The sequence below is a fragment of the Lycorma delicatula genome, chromosome 4 (genome assembly GCF_047948215.1).
Source record: "Lycorma delicatula isolate Av1 chromosome 4, ASM4794821v1, whole genome shotgun sequence".
Taxonomy (NCBI): Eukaryota; Metazoa; Arthropoda; class Insecta; order Hemiptera; family Fulgoridae; genus Lycorma; species Lycorma delicatula.
The window spans coordinates 85,933,837-85,957,619 of NC_134458.1; the positions used below are offsets into that span (position 1 = coordinate 85,933,837).

A 23,783-nucleotide genomic window follows, 5' to 3' on the forward strand; every position below is an offset into this window, starting at 1 on the left:
CCTATTACTTAAAATTAATAGTCAATGTCACTGTCCGCTAAAAGAGAAAATTGCTAACACTTGATATTGTACTTAAAGAAAATTTAACGCAATGAGAAGAAATACTAATGATGATCATAACAATAACTGAAAATTAATTTCTATTTTATGAATAAATTATAAATAATTTAAATTCATATGCTATTTCAAAATTAAACATCCCCAAGTCTGATTGGGTTAGGATTATGAGTCAGCATTTAAAATTGCAATGGTTATGTAAAAGTATAATAATTATTAAATTTATTTTAGAATATAAGTACTTGTTCATTGTACAAGCACCAATTTCAATTTTTCTTTTTTTTATTCAGCAGACATGAACCCCAAGTTTTTGTGTTTTATATTTACACGGCCTTGGTTTGTTGTACATTTGAACTAGGTAAGACATTTGTGTCTTCACTTGCCACAATGATTGAAGCAAGCAAAGTCTTACACACAGTTACTTTAATTCAACAATTACCTAATAATAATGAAATAATGGGAATAATGCAAAACTCACAGTTTGGTGGTCATAATTACACCACCTAAGAACGAAAAAAAATTACTACAACTTTATTATATGCAAATTAGCAATTGCATGAAGGTGCCACAGGTTTCTGTTTGCAAGGTTATGTTATAAATGTAGAATTGAAAAGCTAATAAACAGCTCAGTTAATTAAAGGCTATCAGTCAATTACCTACAGTAATGATTATTTATTAAGAGTTTAAGATAATTAAAATATCTTTTTATGCAATATATTCCCATACTTTAAAAAATTTAGTTAATAAATAGAAATTTTATATAATTTAAATTTAAGAAAAAACATTTATGTAAAATGCTAAATTTCTCAGCTTGCAGTGTCATGCACAGATCCCAAGAGAACTAGAATGAAAAAGAACTTAAATTAAATGAATCTACAGATTAATATGCTAGTTTATTGTGCAATAGTGTAACGGTATATCTCAACATAATATCACTATACCTTTCAAAGCAATTATCATGACATGATAGCTCACAATAAATTATTTTTGTCTCAATGCAATAGCAAAAAGTAAGTCATATCTGTAGTTTTTAGTAAGACTTTGATCTCTGAGGCAAAGTTTAATCTTCAGTCAATCTCCTAGCATTGTGGGTCATGTGTTTTAAACAATGATAACATTTTATTGAGTCATGTTATTCAGCACGCTGAATGTTATCCTTCAACACATATTTGAAGTGTTTGAGAGGTAATATGTTAAAAAATTATTATAACATATAAAAATGCCCAACCTACTTGTTATTTTAATTTAGAATGTTTAAGAAGATTGGTGAAGATTTTACCATTCTGCCTAAAGGAAATCACTGAACTAAATCCTTTAAATAGGTAAAAAAGGTTCTGAAAGAATTCATGAATTTGTCAATATGTAATTCCATATGTTATCTTTAGTTACAATTTTTTCATAGTCAGATATTTGCAATATACATCATTTCAGGCAAGGAAGATAATTTTTACAATTAAGAGTAAAATCACGACTCTCCAGATTAATGGTTAAATTTTACATATTTCTTTCTATAAAAGTAACCATAAATTAATGTCAAATGACCAAATATAATGTTCTGTAATACTACACTGAATCTCCAACAAACATATTACTTTTGCATCTTCATTAAAATATAAATTTTTAATAAACAAATATAAATCTTTATTAGGGAATGTCAACTACCTGTAGTAAAAAAATTCTCAATTTAGGATGTGGCATTAATCTAAACGACAATGATCCCAACAGGGATCAAGAAGATATAAAGTTATGTTCTAGGAGGAAATGAGCGAATGAGCATTTGGGTAGGGTATAAAACTGTTCAACCATGATGTAAATCTAAGATAATTTATGTATTATAGGAATTAAGATAATATAGATTTCATGTCCTGAATATCCTTAGACAAAAAAATTTGAGAAGTTACAGCATTAAGGTAAAATTTAATATAATCACAATTCATGATAATAATGTTTTAAGCACAAAAAATAAAAAAGTAGAAAAAATATATATCTACGCATCACTGATGCACAAAAGGCAAATTTTAATATTTTAAGTAATGCACTTACCAAAAAAAAATAAATCTGTTATCATCTATAGCAAGTTATTGCTATTAATCACCCCTACAATGAACTGCCATGTTTGTCAAAAACATCCAACTGCCACCATCTGCAACTAAAAAAAATAAAAAATAATAAAATGATATAATAATAAATAAGATCATAATTGTTCTTTTTTCAATAAGACTAGATAGAATTATGTCCAGTATACCAGAATTAAAAGAATCTCACATAAGGTTTAAAGAACATTTTGATCAATAAAACTCGCATACTAAATTTTCTTACATTAACGCATGTTTTAGAAACATAGACACCCCAGGACTGTTTGAATAAAAACAGATTCTCCTAATAAAGCCTAAAGGATAGATTTATAATGTATAATGGCTATCCCTAATGAATGTACTTTTTCTTCTGCTATCTTTATTACTTCAGTGTAATTTTTTTCTCATACATAAATTTATTTCATTTTATCAAATATTACACAATACTCAAAGCCCAAAAATGAAAGTTTTTTTGTATCACACAGAACAGAATATGAGTGTGTTAAGAGAGGTATATCTTTCACACTATAGTACAGATGAAAAACTTATTTAAATGTTTGACTTTTAAATCATACACTTTAATTATAGCAAAACCTAATAATTGCACTGTAAAAAAAAATTATCTATGCATTAAAAAATAGAATGCAATACATACCTTGATACACAATAAATTCACATTTTAAATTAACAACCTGCAGTAAGCAGATTTCATTTAGATGTATGAGGGGTTATTCTATAATTACGCAGAACTGCTACAGATGACAGTTGGCGAATACCAATCTTAAAATAACTCCAATAAAAATTTAATGATATTCCATCAGTTACTTTATCTGTTATAGCTGTTACAATTTCTAATTTTTTTTAATGGAAAAGACTAGTATCATGCAGTAATTAATTGTTTGTTTTTGAAAGGCTTAATGACTCACGATATTAGACCTTTCTGGCGAGTCTGCATCAGAATAATTAAAATCAGCCATGGTAGTTTGTTATCAACCATGTTTAAAATCGATCATTTATTTTTATATCTGAATTCAAGCACATCATGCAAGCCCAGAAAATTAACCACACATTGGCTGCCCAAATGACATATCAGAAATTACTGTAACAACCACACAATATTGTTTGGAAGATCATTGAACAATAGTGTGAAAAACTGCTGACACTGTGAACATTTCAAATGAAATGTATACAACATCTTACATTAATATTTTACAAATGAAAAAATTACCAGTGGATGCTGTGTTTGCTCACAGTTGACCAAAAATTCTATCATGTGGCCACTTTTAAGCAATGTTTAGATGTAAACTGAATGAATTACCATTCTTGACTGTAAATGTCATTGATTCATGGATTCATTGTTGCACAACAGAAATGAGAGAACAATAAAAATAATGGATAGAAGCTTGTGGAACTGCTCTTAACAACATAAAACCCACTACATCAGCTGGGAAGAATACAGAAAATGTTTTGTGGGATACACAAGACAAGTAAATTGATTATCCTGAAAAAGGAACATCCATTACAATAGAGTACTATGCAGTGTTATTAAATCAATTGAACAATGAGATCAACAAAAAATGATCGTACTTAGTAAAGGGGGTTTTCTACACGACAGCGCACCAGCTCACACAGCAGCAATTGCAAAAGTGAAATTGCATAAATTAACTACGTTGTTTCTAAATACACCATATTTAGCACTAAGTGACTTCACCATTTCCAAACAAGAAAAATGAAATACTGGAAAGAAATTTGCATCAAACAACAAAGTAATAGATGAAAAAATGCATATTACTAGTGTTTCTGCAGAAGGTATTACACTATATATGCGTGTAAAATCACTTATACATCAGAAACAAAAAACCTTAATAGGTAATTCAATTACATATTACCCACTTCCCATTCAATTCACATTAATTTCAATCTTATCTATCAACAAGCGTCACTTATTTAAAAAATTATTTATGAATTTGGTTTATGTAGTTCTATTGTTAAAGTATTAGCATGATGCAACCATCAAATATTAACTAACCATTTTTATTATAAAATTATAATATCACTGCTATATTGTTCAAACATTGTAAAATGTTAAATGACAGTCATTTGCAGTGTGAAAGACCAAAATTAGAGAATGTCAATGTTTTCCGGTGAATGTCAACATATACCAAACACATTGGTGAAAGACCGAAATATTTGCTTGTATTATTATACATTCAGACCTTCACGAGTATATGCCAACAAACACAGATAAACTCTGGTGGAGATTGAAACAATAACTAGAAATTAAAAAAAAAAAAAAAAAAATCACCCGATACCAATCTTTTAGGTAGACAGATTACGAGAAACCCTCGTAAAAAAAAAAAAGTTTAAATTTAAGCCAAACATAACTTATGCTCCCTTCACTCATTAACCTCATTAAATTAACATTAAATATACAAATTATATATGTTATCTCTAGCACTGTAGGCGATTAATCAAATTCAACGCATTCAGTGTGTAATGATGGTGAAAGTTGAATAAAAATATATATTTTTTTTAATTAAAGGGCAAATCATCTGACCATTTATTTATATCATTATTGTTCATCCATGCAGTTAACATATTCTGTACATCCTGATTGGCCCTTTCAATTTATAAAATGCAGAAAATCTGATTAATATTTTTTTATATATGTGGTAAATTTGATTAATCGCCTCCAATGTTGGAGAATAACATATATAATTTGTATATTTAACGTTAATTAGATGAGGTTAGCAAGCAAAGGTTATGTTTAGCTTAAATTTAAACTTCCTTTTTTTACGAAGGTTTCTCGTAATCTATTTACCTTAGAGATTGGTACTGGATTTTTTTTCATTTCTGGTTATCGTTTCAACCCACACCAGAGCTTATCTTTGTTTGTCTACATATACCGGCGAAGATCCGAACAAGCAAATATTTTGGTCTTTCACAGTAACATATTTAATGCAAAACTCATATAAAATGTAACGATTCAAGGTAATATGATTAAAAGGTAATAATCATTAACAAATCATAAGCAACATAAACAAGCTGTATTTAAATTCAACAGACACAATGGCAAAAGTAAAGGTCTTTAAAACGGCCCAAAAATTATTTTTTCTTATTACTTAATATGTAATTTCATTTAAAATTCAGTACAATTAGCTGCTTAACATTTTTAGTGCAATACACCTTATTAACAGTACAACTACCAGCTCAAGTAGCTGAGAAACCTCATAGTTCTAATGCTAATATGTTCTACGTTTATAAAAAAAAAAAAATGTATCAATTAAATATAATTATAAAGTGTTTTTTTGGATGCCAGAAGAAGTTCCAGATTTACATGATAATTACTTCAGTCACCAGACAAGAAAAGAGCCCACAAATCAAACCACAGACAATCCCCCTATCAGATACCAAGGATGTGCTGGTTCTTCAGTTATGGCATCCTCAGCACTGAGAACTTAACAGGGTTAGACCTGCGTCCATATAACTAAAAGAAAGCAAAAAAAGAAAGATTTTTTTCTGTTAAAACGTTTTTCAAATAATTTTTTAATTATAGTATTAAAACAAATATACAACAAAATTACAACCTACAGAAGCAGTATGCACAATAAGCACTCACTAGAGAAGAGTGCCCATATGAACATGGATGAGGCCTAACAGCTGTAGCGGCTATCATTTTGAAAAAAAAATTAATGAAAAATTGTTACACATGCACCATTCCACTTAATAGCAAGGAATCTTACAAAAATATTTCATAAAAATAAAAAATGCATTTGGCTAGAATGTAATGAACACGTAGGTCAAATACATTTTCCTTCTGTCATAAAAAAAAATAAATGAAATTCCAAAAGGTAAAATAAAAGATGATCTTATTTCGCACAGTCAATTTACAAAGATTAGAGTTATTTCAATTATCCAAACTAATATTTAGTGTAAGAAATTACCTAAATCTGTAAAATGAAATTAAGGTTACAAAGACGGGTTTAAAAGTTAGTGGAATTAAATTGATATATATTTGGGGACCGATGATGAATTCTGTCTATAGGCTTATTATCCACAATGTTTAAGTATGATAAACCATGGTTTCTATAATAATATGTAAATAATTTAGATAGTATATAAGAGATTCATTACAATTTCCAGAACAAGAGACAGTTTATACAAAATAATTAAATGAATTGTCGATATCATTCACTGAATGCAGTAAACATAAAATCTAATATTTGGAGTCATATATCAGAAAAGTCCTGAAAAAAATAACTAGAGTAAAATAAAGCAAACTAAAATACATTTTTTTAAAATAATAATTTGAATAACTCGATCTGTGAATTATCCTGTTGAAATTTTTTCAATTATGCACAATTTTATCATTTCCAACTAAACAGTGCATTACGTTTTGATTGGTAGAAAATGTTGCTAAAGGATCAATAGTAATAAAATATAACTCAAAAAATTATTTCCTAACTCAAAATTGGATCCATAATCTTTAATTTCAATTTATGAGGATGTTTTAGTGCAATAAAACTACCACCATATAAAAATTTATTTTGGTATTAATCTTCCAAGAAAACTTTTTCTCCAAAAAAAATTCGGGCTGACATTGGCGCGAATATTTTTGCTCTTACACTCGCACATTAAATGCGGCTGCATTAAAATTAACCATATAATAAAAGGTATTTTTTATTTTTTAAAGAATTCACGAATATAACTCACGGAGCATACTGTTTTTTTCATAAGTAACATTTATAATGAAAACTCATCATTAGCTTTCAACAAAAATTTTTATTTTCACTATCGCTCTAAAAAATATCAAATTATTATTTTCAACATGACTAAATATCAGAATTAAACCAGTAATACTGTAGGAATTTTTTTCTTTTTTAAGGAAGGGAAACAATTTTTAGAAAATTACGAATAGTTTCATCAAGCTGCGATTCTAAAATGCTTATCCAAAAATCTAATTTTTAAAAAATCTTGTAAAAAAACCGCAAAACCATGAATGCAAATACCGCTCGCTCGCGCACCCGCACACAACATATACACAGTGAGAGCACAAATATTAATTATTATTTCTGATAATTACCAGTTCATTAATATATAATTTCACATCAATTGTTTTTTTATTAATCGATTTTATTGAACTATTTATCCAATGAGTAGTTACACATAGGACATTATTTCTGTATTCCTAATACCCATTAAACGATTATTAACAGTTCGATATTTCATGATGGAAAATTTTTTTAACGTGTTTGTGGTTTCTGCGAACAACGTATCAAATATATCAAAGGATATTTTGCAAAAATAAATAAATACACATATACATAAACATACACTGTAGATGTTTAAAACAGAAACTAAAAACGCAACTGGTTTACAAACAATTTAAAAATAAAATACGAACCACTGTCTATCTGTGCACTCATAACAACCGAAGGTAGAATTAAAATTCATAACCGTTTTAAAATTAAGATATTAAAATAACAATATTATTATTTAATGTGACATGTTTAACAATATAAAACTTTGGTTACCTCTTTGATAGATGATACATGATATTGCTCGATGCTTAGTTCGCCAGCCGGCCGAAGGTAACCGAAAATAGCCGAGAAAATACACCAAATTAATCAATACACACATGACGTGTAGAGAGCTAAGGAACCCATTTTAACAGAAAACAGGGGATGAATGTTTGTCAGAGTTAACTTTCTTTAAAAAAAGATATACATAAATAAAATAATAAAACAATGAAACAAAATAGTTGAAAGGTAATAAAATTACAGAAAAAATTTAAAAAAATCATAAAATGCATGATTTTTTTCATAAAAGCACAATTTTCTACTACAGCGTAACCCAATTAATCGATGGAAGTCACTACAACAAAAAAGCTAAACGTGTTCATAATACATGAAATTTGGACCTAACATTTTTTCTTACTCCGTATTCTGAAATATGAGAGTTGAAAATTCATAATATTCTACGGCACAATAAAAAAAAAAATGAAATGATGAGGAATTAAATGAAAACTCGAACGTGCATTAAAAAAACTGTTTACGATAAAACAAAAACAAAATAAAACCAGTTAAGTTCGCATAACAGCTGACTTTTATAAAAATAAAAGATTTTTTCATACATGACCTTTTTTCCTGCAATGATAAACCTAACTCGACAGAATATTTTAAAAAGAAAACGATCGTTTAACACTAATTCAAAAAGAGTATAATAGAGTAATAAAAAGAGTATATCTCAATTCTCGTCAAAAGAATATATTTATTCCTTTTTTTAAATTTCTATTAATAACTTTGGGACTATATAACGAAAAACTTTAATGCAGCTCCTTAATAAAAATTAAAGTGAAATCTATTACTTCAAATCACAACCCACTTTTCAAAAAATAAAAATTTTCTCATCAAGAAAAAGTCAGGCAATAAGAATGCGTTTTTCACTCCTAGAAAGATACTATGAATAATAACAGTATAAAAACAATTGCTCCCGCCATTTTCACCTAATAGGAAAAAAAATTAATTTTTTATCACGAAAAGACTATTATAAAACATTTAGTTTTACAAATGACAGTGGGCAAAATTTTCTAAAATAAAAAAGAATCCACCAAACTGACAACTCTTACATATATGCGGAACAGTATATTCACACGCGCACACACACAAATTATTTCAAGGAATGATGAGAGTTCCTCTGTTAGCTTTCAGTTAAAGAATATATTATTCGGAAAATTGTTTTGTTACGTCTCATTTGCAACATAAAAAACAGCGTTAGGTACTTAGTTATGAAATAAAATGATAATTTCAACAAAATACTATGATTAGTAAGTAGTTATCCAAATATTAAATACAGCTTTCTTGGTTCGGGACCCGTAGACAGTCTCCCTTGTTTGTGCAACGAGTGTATATCTATAGGTCGCTAAATAAAATCTCTGGATTGCCAATTCAAAATGTGTTGCTAATGAAAACTCAGCAGAATGATGGCTTGGGGACAACGTAGAGAAGCTGATAATGCTATATTTTTAAATGTTTCTTCTGCTTTCTATAACTGATCCGACCAGAACGACTGTAATTTTAACTATCTCAAAATGTAACAGCCAGCTATAACAATTCTGCTTTGCTGGGCACCATTCGGTTCGTTGTGTTTATTTTGGTCACTGCGGTTTTGATGGATTTCTTATACGAATATGGATATTTTAGTTGAATTTTTAAAATATAAAGATTTTTTCGTAGGAAGTTTACAAAGATGATTTATTTTCGTAGAAATCTCTAAAAGTGGTAAAATTTAAGTGAATCCAATATTTCTATTTTACTTTTTTCTTATGAATACGACACCGACGTAAATTGTAGTTGAACAAGTATTCTTCAAACTCAGGTAATATAAGTGCAGACAAATCGAACGCGGTTTATTATTTTAAAGTACTCATTAATTTAACTTTTTTAATGCATATACATAATTTATTCCTTTATGATTCAACCGCATAAAAATCTAATTTTCGGTCCAATAATTTCTCAGTATATCCGAAAAGAAGAAACTTTGGCGCCTTTTTTTCAACATGTTGAAAAGTTATGGCAAAGAATAACGCGAAAATGACTGTTTCATTTTCGCGTCATTCTTTCGACAAAGTTCTGCGAACTTGTCTCTACACAAACTCAAATACGGTGAAGTTGAAGGTGAATATTTGGTAAAATATCTTAAATTTATTTTATTACATTCGTTTACTGCAAAAAATCTTCCGAATCTAGGATATCGTAAATATTTTTTTCTTAGAGGGGGACCCTTGTTAGGTAACACGCTCCTCCCCTAAAAACAATGGTCTTTTTCACATACAGGTTAAGAAATTGCTTAAGGCTATGGTCATACAGGCGAGCGATAAGCGGCAGAGCTTGAGCAGTTTGATATTTTAATTCATTCGTGTGCGGCAAACACTGAAAATATGCGACGAAAGTTTGAATCCTGCAGTTAGAGAATAATAAAATATTTAGTTATAAAAAATTTAGTCTAGTTGTTTCGAATTAGTTTAGTTTTAAATCTAGTGTCGAATTCACTGAACATGCGTAACAAAGTTATTTTATAGGTCTGACTTGTACTGTTCAGTCACGACCAATTTTGTGACTGTAGTTTCGTGTGTGTGTCTGTCTGTGTACTTTTAATGCAAAGTAATACAAAAGAGTACAAAAACAAAAATGTGGCCGACAATTTATGGGATGAAATGGAAAAAGAAACCAATATGGGTTATACGGTTGAGTTTATCTATGTTATTATATTTACTATACATCGTTCGGGGTACTACACATTGAACGGGGTTATAACTATACTTGTTCCAGGGAAAGAAGTACAAGAAAAACTAAAAAATTTGAAAGTTGCCTACAGGAAAAAATTACAGAAAATACCAGTAACCAAAAGTCGGTTTGTAGCTGAGCAAATTACAATAGAATGGCCTTATGTTATATTGATGTCATTTGTTCGGGACTATGTCGTTCCTGTCCGCGGAGAAGAAAATTTATAAGAACCGGAATTATCCGATGATCGTGACGTTTCATTATCTGATCGTGAAGTTTCCGATTTTGCATAAATAACGGATGAAACTACGGAAGGAAATAGTTCAGCCTCAATGTTTCCTCCTAGCTCTGCTTCTAGCATGTCCATTTCTACTCGACGTGGACAAAAGAGAATTAAAAAGTCAAATACCAGGGAAACATATGAAAAGATTTTTAGAACTAGAAAAGCGATTACTGTTATTAAAGTATGATACCGAAAGAAAAGCTGTTTACTGTTTTGAATAAAGCGATTTTTCAGTTCTTTCAAAGCAACAACAAAAATACATTCTTTAAAAATATTTCAAATGTGTTTATAAATAAATTGTTCTACCTTTCTTTTTTCTGTTTAGCCTCCGGTAATTACCGTTCAGATAATACTTCAAAGGATAAATGAGGATGATATGTATGAGTGTAAATGAAGTGTAGTCTTGTACAGTCTCAGTTCGACCATTCCTGAGATGTGTGGTTAATTAAAGCCCAACCGCCATAGAACACCGATATCCACGATCTAGTATTCAAATCTGCGTAAAAATAACTGACTTTACTAGGACTTGAACGCTGGAACTCTTGACTTCCAAATCAGCTGATTTGGGAAGAAATTGTTTTATCTATATTAACGTTATAACTTGTCCGTTCTTCAGGGCTGATCGGTCTTTTCCAGTTTGTGTGCCGTTTCTTAATTTTTCTTTTCACTTTTTCTAGTAGTGAATCGAAGCTTTACACCGACGTAAGCACGGGAAAAATTCCTCCGGAAAATAACAAAGATTATGATGAAGATGGTGGTATACTCCATAAATAGAGCGACTTTTATTTATGGGATAAAATCCATGTCTTCTTTTATCTTCAGGGTGTATTAACATAAAATATTTCAAATGATTTTCAAATAGAATCTCTCGTATAACCGACCTCGACAACGAAATGATGGCAACTGAACGGAAATGCCGCTTACATTTCGCTGTTCTTCTGTATGTCCGTAGCCTAAGAGATTCGTTGAAAGGAAAAAAAATATTTTCCTTCAAACATACGTGTCAGATTTTCAAAATATGAACGCAATCATCAGCTTCAAAAATTCGAGAGTACTGGTTATTGCGGAAGGAAGAATTAGCCCATTAGTGAATTGATCGAACAGGCTGCCCCCTCATACCAGATGGATATCAAGGATGCACTTACCGGGGATAAAGGATCAAGGTTAAGAACATTTCCAGTGAGTTCAAAAGGGTGGTGAAAAAATCAACCTACCAAGTTAGATCGGGGTAGCTAACCGTCTTCTCTAGGGCCCAAAGTCGAAGATGACCGTAGATCCAATAATCTTCATTATATACATATTCTCGAAGGTAGTCTTCCAGATACACAGCTCTTAAGAGATAGTAAAATAAAGAAGCGAAAGTCAGTTCAACATTCTAAGACAAACACGGATTTCTTCGAGTAAATGGATAGAAAAATCGATGACAATAAGATACATCAATTCACTTTTAAATTAAGAACCGAGATCGAAGTACAATACCTGTACTTCAATAATTTTAAGAATTAGTAGTAAAATTCTGAATCAAAAAATAATGTCCATAACATTTTTCGAGCACGAGACAATTCTCTATTATAATCTAAATTATCATTGTAGTAAAGCATAAAGCATAAAACTGAAAATTAATGAAGCATAAAGCCGGTTTTATATAAACTGTCCATAAGTTCACAAACAGTCGGTAAGTATTCAATGCATGCATATGAATATTAATATAAGTTTCCCTTGTATTACTGCGTACGGTAGGGAACAGAGCATAATGCCACTACCTGCCGATTAACAAGTAAACCGAAAAGGCTACAAAATAATATAATCAGTGCAAACTGCTCTTATCCGTCGATTCGGGTCAGTTGTAGAGCCCAAAACAAAGGTATTAAATACTGGTGTAATTAGTCTCCCTCGGTGAAATCTGTGTGATTAAGAGGAACAGAACTTTTCTAGAAGGTGCAATCCCTAATCGTAAAACATACTTTCGTACGTAGACCCATCTCCCATATATGAGTTAATAAAAATTATCCAGGAGTATTAATAACAGAAGTAATAACCAGGAGTATTTTTCCATCCACCACAGTCTTGATCATATCTTCACTCCTCCTTCTGTAATGTCCAAACCAACCCAGCCGTCCACTTTTGATTACTGCTATTACGTCTGATTCGTGAAAAAGCTCATTAAGTTCTAAGCGTTTCTTTTACTTCTCCAACCATCATCATCGTTAACTAGGTCATACATCTTTCGTAAAAATGTTTTCGAAATACTTTAATTTGGATTCGACTTTCCTTGTCAACGTCCACGTTTCCGATCCATACGTAACTACTGTCTTCTTATAGTTTTATATATCCTACCTAATTTTCGTAATTTGTATAATAGCCTACTTTTAAGCAAGTCGTTTAATCCAAAGAGGCATCTTGCTGCTGATAGTATTCTGGTCTTTATTTCTATTTCCATCTCATTTCTGTGGTTTTCTACTGGCCCAAGTTACCTGAAGTAGTCTACTTTTTTGGAGCTAGTGTCATTTATTCTTGCAAACTCTTCACCACCATCTTCTCTTACAATCACCATGTACTGCGCCTTTTCTGTTTATTTTTAATCTTACCTTACTTGCCTTTTCCACCAAAATCTTAACCACCTCTCTCATTAACCACTTCCTTTTCATTTGCTCCCCCAGTACCATAACATCATCAGCAAAACCAAGATCACTGACTTTCCGTCAAGCCTTAATTCCAGTATTTTGCTTAACTGCACTCTTCATGACTCCATTTAGAACAAGGTTAAATACAGCTGGTGAAATAACATCACCCTGTCGGACTGCTGTTACTACCTTGAAGGTATCTTTCCCCCGCACTCTCACAATACACTTGGCCTCTCCAATACATGGTAAGACTTATCGGTTTCTCAGTTTTGCCTACTCTTCATTGCAGCCCATATTTCTTTTTTTAATATACTATCATATGCCGTGCTAAAGTCAACAAATAAGTAGTGGGCTTTGATATTAAATTCCCAGCATTTATTAATGATCTATGTATAAATATCTGGTACACTGTCGAGCATTCTTTCCTAAATCATCTATGTACGGGTTGATTCTACCAAGCAGTAATCTCACAGGATCTTATACGCACTGGTCAGTAACGGTACTCCACGGCAATTGTCACCCACCAACTTGTCACCTTTTTTATGCATCGGGCATATAATGGCTGTCTCCCAATTTTTGGTTACAACCTTTCCTCTGTCTCCCAATCTTTTGGTTATAACCTTTTCTCCAAGTTTCAATAACTCTGCCGAATTTCATCTATACCTGAGTATCTTCCACTTCTATTTACGGCTCTTCCGGCTGGAATTGTACTGAGTCTTCAATTTTATTATCTGTATCATCATTCTCTCTCCGAGATACATTTAATAATCTTTTAAAATACTCCTTACATACATTCAGACCATCATTCACAATTATCTCACCATCTACATTTTTCAGTAGTCCAGCCCAGGGGGGAGCTCCCCTCCTAAAAAAATCGTATCATCTTGTAAAAATCCTGAGCGTTATTGTTCCAATTATCTCTGCTCTCGTTATTTCTCCTTGTATGCAGATCCGTTTCTGTTTCCGAATCTTATATTTTGCTTCAAACTTATTCTTTTATACACATTCTGAACCATGTGTCCCATTCTATGGCATTCTTTTGGCATTTTATGTTTTACCCTTTTAACTGCTTCCTCACATTCTTAATTAGACCACTTTTAATTTTTTCTTCATTTTCTTCAGTAGTTTTTCCTTTCTCTACACCTGCATCTGAACATTTCTTGACTCCTCCCATATTTCCTTCACCACACCCTTGTCTTTCACATTCTCCTCGTTTTCCTCTCCCATGTCTAAGACATTGAACCGATTTTGCAGTTCTATTTGGTACTGCTGTCTTTTTAGGCCACTTTTCAAAAGATTTATATCTATTGCACTTTGATTAGTTTTTTTTTCAGTATTGTACTTTGCCATTTTTTGCCTTAGTTTGACTAGAATAAGGTAGTGGTCAGATTCCACTGCAACTTTTCTCAGAGATCTGACATCTATGACTTCTGTTTTGTGTCTGTGACCCGCTAATATATGGTGGATTTGATATCTTGTTCCTCCTTCAGGACAACCGTTTGCTTGTGAATATTCTTATGAGGGACTTACGTGCTCATAATTCGCTTTCCTTTTAGGTGACAAAAGAGTCTTGCCCATTTTCGTTCGATTTTTCACGTAGACTATGATTTCCTATAAAAGGTTTCCATATATGGTTTCTTTGTCAACCTTCGCATTCGCATCTCCTATCAACAGTTTAATATCACATTTTGGAATCTCATCATAAGTATGTACTAACAGGCTACAAATTGCTCCTTCAGTAGATACATGGTAACGTATAAAGAAATGTATCTAAATTCTCCTTTCAGTCGGACATAACAGATTCTTTCATTTATAGGTAGAAATTTCATTATTTTATCCGTATAATATTTCATTACATCAACTCCAGTGCCATACTGGTGTCTATCATTCTTTTGTCCACTGTATAGTATGGTATATAGTTCTTTCCTATTAGCCTTCCTTCCTCTGCCCGCCGACTTCTTGCAACGCCACCACATCCATGTTACAAGCTTCTGATTCACCATCTAAGATCGCTGCCGCAGCCGGGGGGGTATAGTGTTTTTATATTCAGGCTTCCAAATTTCATATCTTTTTTTTAATTTCCGTTGTCTAAAGATGGCTTAGACAACGTTGATTTCCGTTGTCTAAAGCCATCTTTAGACAACGGAAATTAATTCACTGACCGCTTCTGAGGCTTGCGTGTGTTTCTGAGCAAGTTCGTTTTTCCGATATAGTGGTGATAGCCCTATGATCAACCCCCAACTTGGACACCAGTTTCGTTGTCTGGGTTTAGCCTACCTTATCGGTGACACGCCCAACGAAAAAGCGTTTCCCGTCCTGAACTACTGGGAAGTACCAGTGTAACTCTTGGTAAGCACCTTCACTTTCTCACCACTGGGACAGGCAGTATAGTGAGCCCATCACTTGGTAGAGAAGTGGACTCTACCTAATGCTATCCACTGGTTGAAATATGTCAGCCGCTCCGAATTCAATAGAGTAATTTTAAGATGAATTGAGTAAAGTATTTATTTCAGAAACATAAACATACCATTGCAAAACAAAAATCAAGTGAAGTGTGCTGAATTCACCAAACTATTTTCACCTAGATCTTTTGCGGTACTAAGTATTTCCGTATAATTTTCAGTACTAAAAATTAATCTTAGATGAATAATTACACGATAATAACAAGCAACATACGAATACATAATACATAACTGACAAGTAAGCTGGAAAAATTTAACGAGTTGACCTTATTAAATTTAAACGTTAATTTCGCTGTAAAGTTTACATTTAAATAAATGTACAAATAAACAGCTTTATTCTACCTATTATTCTTTACGTATACTATATGACGGTATTTAGTTATCTTCTGAATAAACACGAAAAAAATGGATTATGCGGTAAGGATTGGCCAGCAGCACAACCGAGGTATTCTTCATTGGAGTGCCAGACGGGGTGTAATTAAATACACAAGCTTCCACGCTTATACTACTTTCATTCATATGCATGAAGCGAGGGCGCTATCAGACTATTAAAACGCTATGCAACCTTGTTATTGCATTAATGCAGTCTGACCCATCAAATAACAACGCAAAAAAACTATAAAAACTGTATTGTTTTACAAGTACACAGAGAAACTAACAGAATACAGATTATCAGAATCTAGATAGGGTATATCGAACAAGTCATCAAAGCCGTATTTCAAATAATTTACCAACATAAAATTAACCGCTACGGTAAGATATTTCTTTGTTAGGTGCTACAAAACTAAATGAAATCAACAACTGACATGAAACACAAACCGCTCTTAAAATAATTACATCCGTACTCAAGAAGAAAAGAGGATGCCGAGCAGCATACTGGTAAAGTGAGGTGAAGAGACGTCTTCTTCAGTGAGCGGAGATATGATTTTTTTTCTCTACTGAACCGTGAGTTAAACTAAACTAAATTAATAAAACTAGAACTGTGACGGAAAGAATAATTTAAAATTATTAGGAAAGATTAGATAACAGTAGACGTTGTACTTATCCAAAAGAAAATCTGAAACATAGTTTTTCTGAAACACAGTTTTAAAAAATATTCTATCTACTTAGAGTAGAAGAGAATTTTTAAAATTCGCTGCCAAGCTGAAATCAAGCATAGACAAGTCTTAAAAATTAAACGGTAAAGAAGAAAAAACATTTTAATACACTTAGATATTATTTTTTTAAATATTACCTTTTAAAGAAGAACGGGGATTATTAAATTCCGAAATTAAAAAAAAAACATGAGATGGTGTACGTACTTTTTGCGTAATTTTCCTTATTCGCTACAAGTTTTCTTCAAATAATTCCAGCTCACAACAATAAGGGAGAAAAGGAAAATTCTTAATATGGAGTAAAACCAAATATTTTCAATCAAGCAGGACGCATATATAACCTAAGAAAAGTTTTTCTTATACGATCCACACCATAGAGAGTGTTTATATTTTATATCGCTGTCAATCTTTATATAGAGGTTACATTTGTACATTTTTCTTATAAACAATCTTTTGTTTAAACGGCCAAAAATAATAACTTTTATTTTTAACCTTTTTCTTTCATATCTTATATCTTACGACAAAAAATATATTAGTAAGGCGTTGAACTCGGGCGAACTTTATATCTTTTATCACATTAACACATCAATCTAGAGCATTATTTTTTCATTAGGTAAGAAAATACGAAGGTCGAAAGGGTAAGCGTTATTTCCAACATTATTAAAGGAAAAAGGAAGGGTTAGTCGAGTTAGAGATTCTGTCGAGTTCAGACGTATTTCAGTGCGCTCTATTAGTATTCTGGTGTTATCGATTCAACGGTCTTTGTTTCTGTTTAAGAGGATTATCAATTGTCGGTGGAAATTTACTGGAAGCGTCTTTTAAATTTTATGATTTTTTGGTAAAAACTGACCTTTTTATTTAGTTTTTTAGTTGATCGACCTTATTGCCTCTGACAATAAGGTATATAGTCGTCTGATGGTTACAGTAGCAAGTTAATGGGGGTGGTAGAGTGTTAGTAGTAGGTTGACTTGTTTACTGCTCGGGGAGTTGTTTTTATCTTTAGTAGATAATATTGTTAACAACTGTTATCAATTGTGGATAGTAGACTATCATAGCTTACACTGATAAGCACATAATAATTATAAATATATATATATATATATAAGTATGTTGGAAATTAATTTCAATAATCTCTATTGTTATTGTTATCGTCTGATGATGGACTACTGTAGCTTAGTTCAATAGACAAGAATCAAGTGTTGTTAGCTCAATTGAGTTAACCGTACAGGAGAAATAACGGGAAGAAACACCATTTCCAGCAACAAGGACCTCGACGCGGTCGCCAGCGGGAAGAGAAGAACGAAGACAAACCCGACGTACGAGTCTGCCGGAGGCTGGCCCCTCTCAGTTGCTGGAGGGAGAAAATATGGAGCAAGTGGAGAGAATGAAGGAATCTACGGACCGGGTAACCAAACGGAAAATAGACGTAATAGAAGACCGTAGCGATGGAGATCTTAAGGAGGGGTCTGACATGGGCCATCTAATGGAAGAAATTCACAGAATGATTATACTTAATCAAAGAAATACGAACACAAAAAACTAAATCAAAGAATGTGCATATCAAATTCTAGATAAGGCACGTGATGTAGAAACGGTGACGAGATCTATATATGAACTGACGTTACCAAAGATGATGCAAAATAAAGAAACCCAGACGGAAGTAAAAAAGGATGGTGAAGATAAAAAAAACGCAAACGAAGGAGATGAACAGACTGAAAATAGAGAAGGTGCTCGGCGCAGGCGATAGAGAATAATTGGAAGAAATTATGGGGAGCTGTTCCAGAAAGTTGAGATTACGAGGCGAGCCCTACGAGTAATGAAGAGAGCTAGAGTGTTCCTAGTACCTAAGGAGCAATGGAAAAAGAGTGTATATACTTATATTATCAGAAATCTGTCACCTGGAATTGGGAAGAGCCTTGATGTGGAAAAGGCGGTTCCGAGTGGACGATCTTCAGAGACTGTAGAAGTTCAGAAGTTTTTTACCCGGAAGATGAAGATGCGAACAAGTTCAAAATAAACGCGGTAGTGATGGAAGAGAATAATGAAGACTTTGTGAGACAGGTGTTGAATGTGTTGTTCCGATTGAAAAAATCAGAAACGGGTAAGTTGATGTTTTGCGCGCCGAATGATTCAACGGGTGATAAATTCTGCAAGGTGTTAGAATACTGGTATAGAAGAGAAGACCTGTCAGAGGAGAAAGTACCACTATACCTGATGGAGAGAGAAGCTAAGAAGAAAGTAATACAAGGTCCACACTCTTCAGCAGTGACGATTAAGAGGACGGGAGTAACATTCGCCGAGCTACTAAAGCAGGTTAAGGGCACTCGTGCGATTAGATTTGCCGGAGGACATACTTTCAGCAAAAAAAGGCAGAGCAGATACTATGGAGATAAGGATAAGAGATTCAACCAACAAACGAGAGGATGTAGTAAAATGTTAGGTTCACAGTTGGAGAACGTGGTGGTAGAAGAAAGAGCACACGACGCTAAGGTGGCTTATCGCGGTCAAGGATTTAGATTTACATGCCACAGCAGACGAGGTGGAAACAGCGGTTAAACTTCTAACGGGAGCCGACACTCCGGTTTGCGTGGTTTCGATGAGACCCGAATATGGTGAGACCCAGAAGGATACGATCTTTCTACCCCCTCGAGGACCGAGGATACTAGCAGAAGAATAGAGTTAAGATAGGCTGGCATTCGTGTCGAATAGAAATAATGAGTAGTTGATGTAATGGTGCTATCATTGTTGGAGTTTTAAACATGTAGCGGCGAACTGCGGTGGGCCCAACCGCACTGATTTATGTTTTAACTGCGGCGGCGCAGGCCTTGGATCAGAGACTGTAAAGACCACATGAAATGCCTGGATTGTGACAAATATGAGCACCGGACCGGAGGCCGGGAATGTAGACAGCGCAGAATATGAAATGTTTACAACTCAATGTAAACAGACGACAAGCAGCCCATGATTTAGTTTGGTGGGCGGCTGTGCAGAAAGACGTTGACTTTCTACTAATCACGAAACCAAACAAGTGGACGGTCTCCTCGGAGAACTGGAAGGTAGATGAAGAGGAAGACACGGCCATGAGAAATATATCTAACTGTTTCGCAATCTTAGATGTGACAGTACGCAGAGGTTTTGTTGCAATGACAATAATAATAATAAGTACATGCGTACTTATTTATTACTAGCTGTTTCACCTCACCCAATAGTGGGGATGAACAGTTTGAGGAGTTCATACGTGATTTAGACGTAATGCGGACGTCGAGGCTATCGGTAATTGTTACGGGCAACTTCAATGCGGAAAGCATGGAGCTGAGTGGGATGAGATCGACCAGAAGGACTATCGGCTGGCGACATTACTAGGAGCCTTTGACCTTACAGTATTAAACACGGCTAATGTACAAACGTTTGTAGGGCGCGGTGATGGCTCAGTTATTGACATAGCAATACCGGATAGACTTATACATAGAGTATCTTCGTGAGCAGTGTTGGATGAAGAATTTTCAAGCGACCACAGCGCCATTATATTTGATATACAGTTGGGTTACCAGGTTGGGCGGAAGAACTACCCCAGGTGGAAGCCGTCACAAATCTTCTCTTACGGCGGCGGTGGGGGCTAAAGCGGAAGACTTAAGCAACGAGAGCCCTGAAGACCTACTACAGACTTTAAGAATGTGATAGTTTAAGACCGCGACTCAACGGTGACAGAAAACAGGTGTACTGGTGGACACGAGACAGCGACTCCGCGAGCCGCCACCCAGGCAGTCAGAAGACGACTACAACCGGAACGAAGAAACAGACCGGACGACGTGGAAAGAGGGAAGATACTACATAAAACATCAGGAAAGAACTGTGTATCAAAATTAAAATCTTGAAAAGAGAGGCATGGAAGAAGAACGTGATGGAACTCAATTACGACCCATGGGAGAGGGCGTACCGCGTGCTGATAAAGAAATTCGGTACGCCCCTCCCACTATTATCTAAGGGACAGACGCTGCGTGCGATACAGAACCTATTCCAGACCGAGGTGACGGAAAGACTGCAGATAACTAGTAATGAAAGAAAAAGATTTGGTATCGACGAAATACGTCGGGCTTTAGTCAGGATCAGCAATAAGAGCCGTGGTCCAGATGGGGTTCCGCATGTGGTCTTAAAAAGCCTGGGAGACACATCCCTGGATTATTTTGTAAACCCTAAATAAGGCTCTGGAAGAATGCAGATTCCCTGCAACATAGAAGCAAGGAAGGATTTTACTCATTCCCAAGCCGGCCCCAGATCGGCGGAAACCAACTTACCGCCCATCTGTTTACTGCCTGTGTTAGGCAAGCTGTATGAAAGATTATTAGCCGGTAGGATATGAGAACTAAATGCGACGAGGGGTCTCTAACAGCCACAACTTGGCTTTAAAGGAGAAATCCACTGTTGATGCACTACGCAAAGTAACTGGCTGGATCGACACATGTAGAGATGGCAACTACAGGACCAGGAAGATTCCCTTCTGGTCCTCCTGGATGTAAGAAATGCATTTGTAAGCATACTATGGGCGGTGGTAACGGACGAATTAAGGAGAAGAGGCATTATCTCCTATTTGCAAGCTACTATATGTGACTTCTTATACGAAAGAGAACTGTTAGCTACTACGGAAGAAGAAGTAGATTTTATATGCAGAGCGGCGTCCCACGGGGTCTGCATTGAGCCCCCTTCTCTGGAATATAACTTTTAACGGGGTGTTGAGGTTGTGCTTCCGGGAAGATGTCTCATTGATTGTCTATGTCGACGATTTAGCAATGTTAGTAGCCGGTCAAACGGAGGAAAATGTGTAGAGGGCGGCAAATGCTACAATAAAGAAAGTGGGCACTTGGTTGTGGACTAGAGTGGTTGCAATAGTTGGTTGCCGCAAAATTCGGTAAATAAACGTGATGGTTGATGACACGCCGATTAGTACGATGCCCCATTACAAATACGTACGATACCCCATGATCAAATGTATGATTTGATCAATCAGGACTATACAATAAACATTTGCTAGCAGTGTCTAACAAAGCGGAATGAAAGATTAACTTCCTGGAAAGATAAATGGAAGCGAGTTGGGGATCGCATGCGGCTGAACGACAGCTTCTGATGTCTGCGGCAACAGCAATAACTTTGTACGCCATTCCAGCATGGTTTGTAGCATTAAATAGACAGAAGAATGTAAAGATTGGTAACACTACAACGTCGAGCAGCATTGAGGATAACCTCGACGTACAGAATAATATCCACCGAGGCAGCGGGTGTATTGGCGGGGGTCCCCCAAATTTATTTCCAGGTCCTTCAAAGGAAAATAATCTACGAGTGGATGCCAAGAGAAAATGCGGCGAAGATGTTGACCTAAGAATGGCAAGAGGCCTGAGAGAGAACACAGAAGGGGGCATGGAGTCGTAAACTTATACCGAGATTGGAGCTGTGGCTGGGGAGGGGTCATGGAGATGTAAATTATTATGTCTCCCAGCTTCTCTCCAATCATGGGGGATTCAGGGAATACCCGTTTCGTTTTGGCAGAAGGGAATTCCCAAATTGTGTTTACTGCGGAGAGATAGATTTCCCGCAACACATCTTCTACGATTGCCCACGATGAAAGGATGAGAAAGAGATATTGCATGTTAATGTCTTATCCCCAGAGAACACCGTGAAGTTCATGTTGGCGAACATAGAGAATTGGAAGAAGATTGAGAGTCTAGCTATTACAATCCTAAAAAAAAAACAGAAAAGAAGTTCCTACAATGGGGGACACTATGCGACTCAAAAGACGTGGGAAGGAGGGACAGCTTCCTGCTGAGCAACCGTTCGTCCGTGCTTGTATGGATGGGCGGCAGTGAGAGGGACGGGGACTCTCAATTCCCCGAGTCAGAAAAAAAGGAAAGACCTAGTCCCGGCCGTGGAGTGGGGGCCCGGGAATAGCATAGCTGGGCCTTCTTTCTTTTTTCTGTTTAGCTTCCGGTAATTACCTTTCAGATAAATACTTCAGAGGATGATATGTATGAATGTAAATGTAGTGTAGTCTTCTACAGTCTCAGTTCGACCATACCTGAGATGTGTCGTTAATTGAAACCCAACCACCAAAGAACACCGGTATCCACGATCTAGTATTCAAATCCGTGAAAAAATAACTGACTTGACTAGGTCTTGAACGCTGGAACTTTCGACTTTCAAATCAGCTGATTTGGGAAGACGCGTTCACCACTAGACCAAGCCGGTGGATTAGCATAGCTGGGCCTGGATCCCCCTGCCCCAACGGTTTGAAGCAGGCACGAAGTGATATAAAAGATCCGGAACCGGTGGACCGACATGCCATGCCGGACATACAGCCGGTAGGTGGGGAGGTCCAATTAGAATCGCAAGGATCCTCCCCTGGAACGAATATTACTTGATTGCAAAGCCGCCCCACAGGAAAAAAAAGGAAAAAGGGTTAAATATTAATTGTACACAAATGAAATTCAAAATCACTGCTACCGGGTTATATTTACTTATTAATATATTAAACTAAAATTTAATATTGCAGTAACATTAGTGGATTTTTTGTTGAGAATTCACTAACTATAATACCGTATGCGGTATTATAGTGCACTTCCGCGCGCTGTCCTTCTAATGGCTCTATGAATAATAAATAAATCTTGATTTTTCCCCGTTTACATTCTCTTTGCGGTTTAGGTAAGAAACTGAAGGTCATTCATTGTCGACTTCGAAGAGGCGTAGTTATCAGTAACGAAAAACTAACTCGGGTGCATTCTTCGATAACTCATCGCCATAAGAACACTTTACCAACGAGTTCTAGAAACTTAAAATCGATAACCGTGGTATTCGGTGTCTCAGTCAAAGGTTTCCCGAACGACCTCAATTTACTACCGATTAAACCATTAAAAT

At 34.6% G+C, this 23,783-nt stretch overlaps 1 protein-coding gene across 1 annotated transcript in view; it reads right to left on the reverse strand.

Annotated features, from left to right (window-relative positions):
- LOC142323618 (CTD small phosphatase-like protein 2) overlaps window positions 1-23,783 on the reverse strand; it is a 93,849-nt gene that overhangs the window by 55,863 nt on the left and 14,203 nt on the right. The window contains exon 2 of the mRNA XM_075363489.1: window positions 2,101-2,206. The gene's annotated coding sequence lies outside the window, so the exon portion shown is untranslated. The remainder of the gene's footprint in view (window positions 1-2,100; window positions 2,207-23,783) is intronic.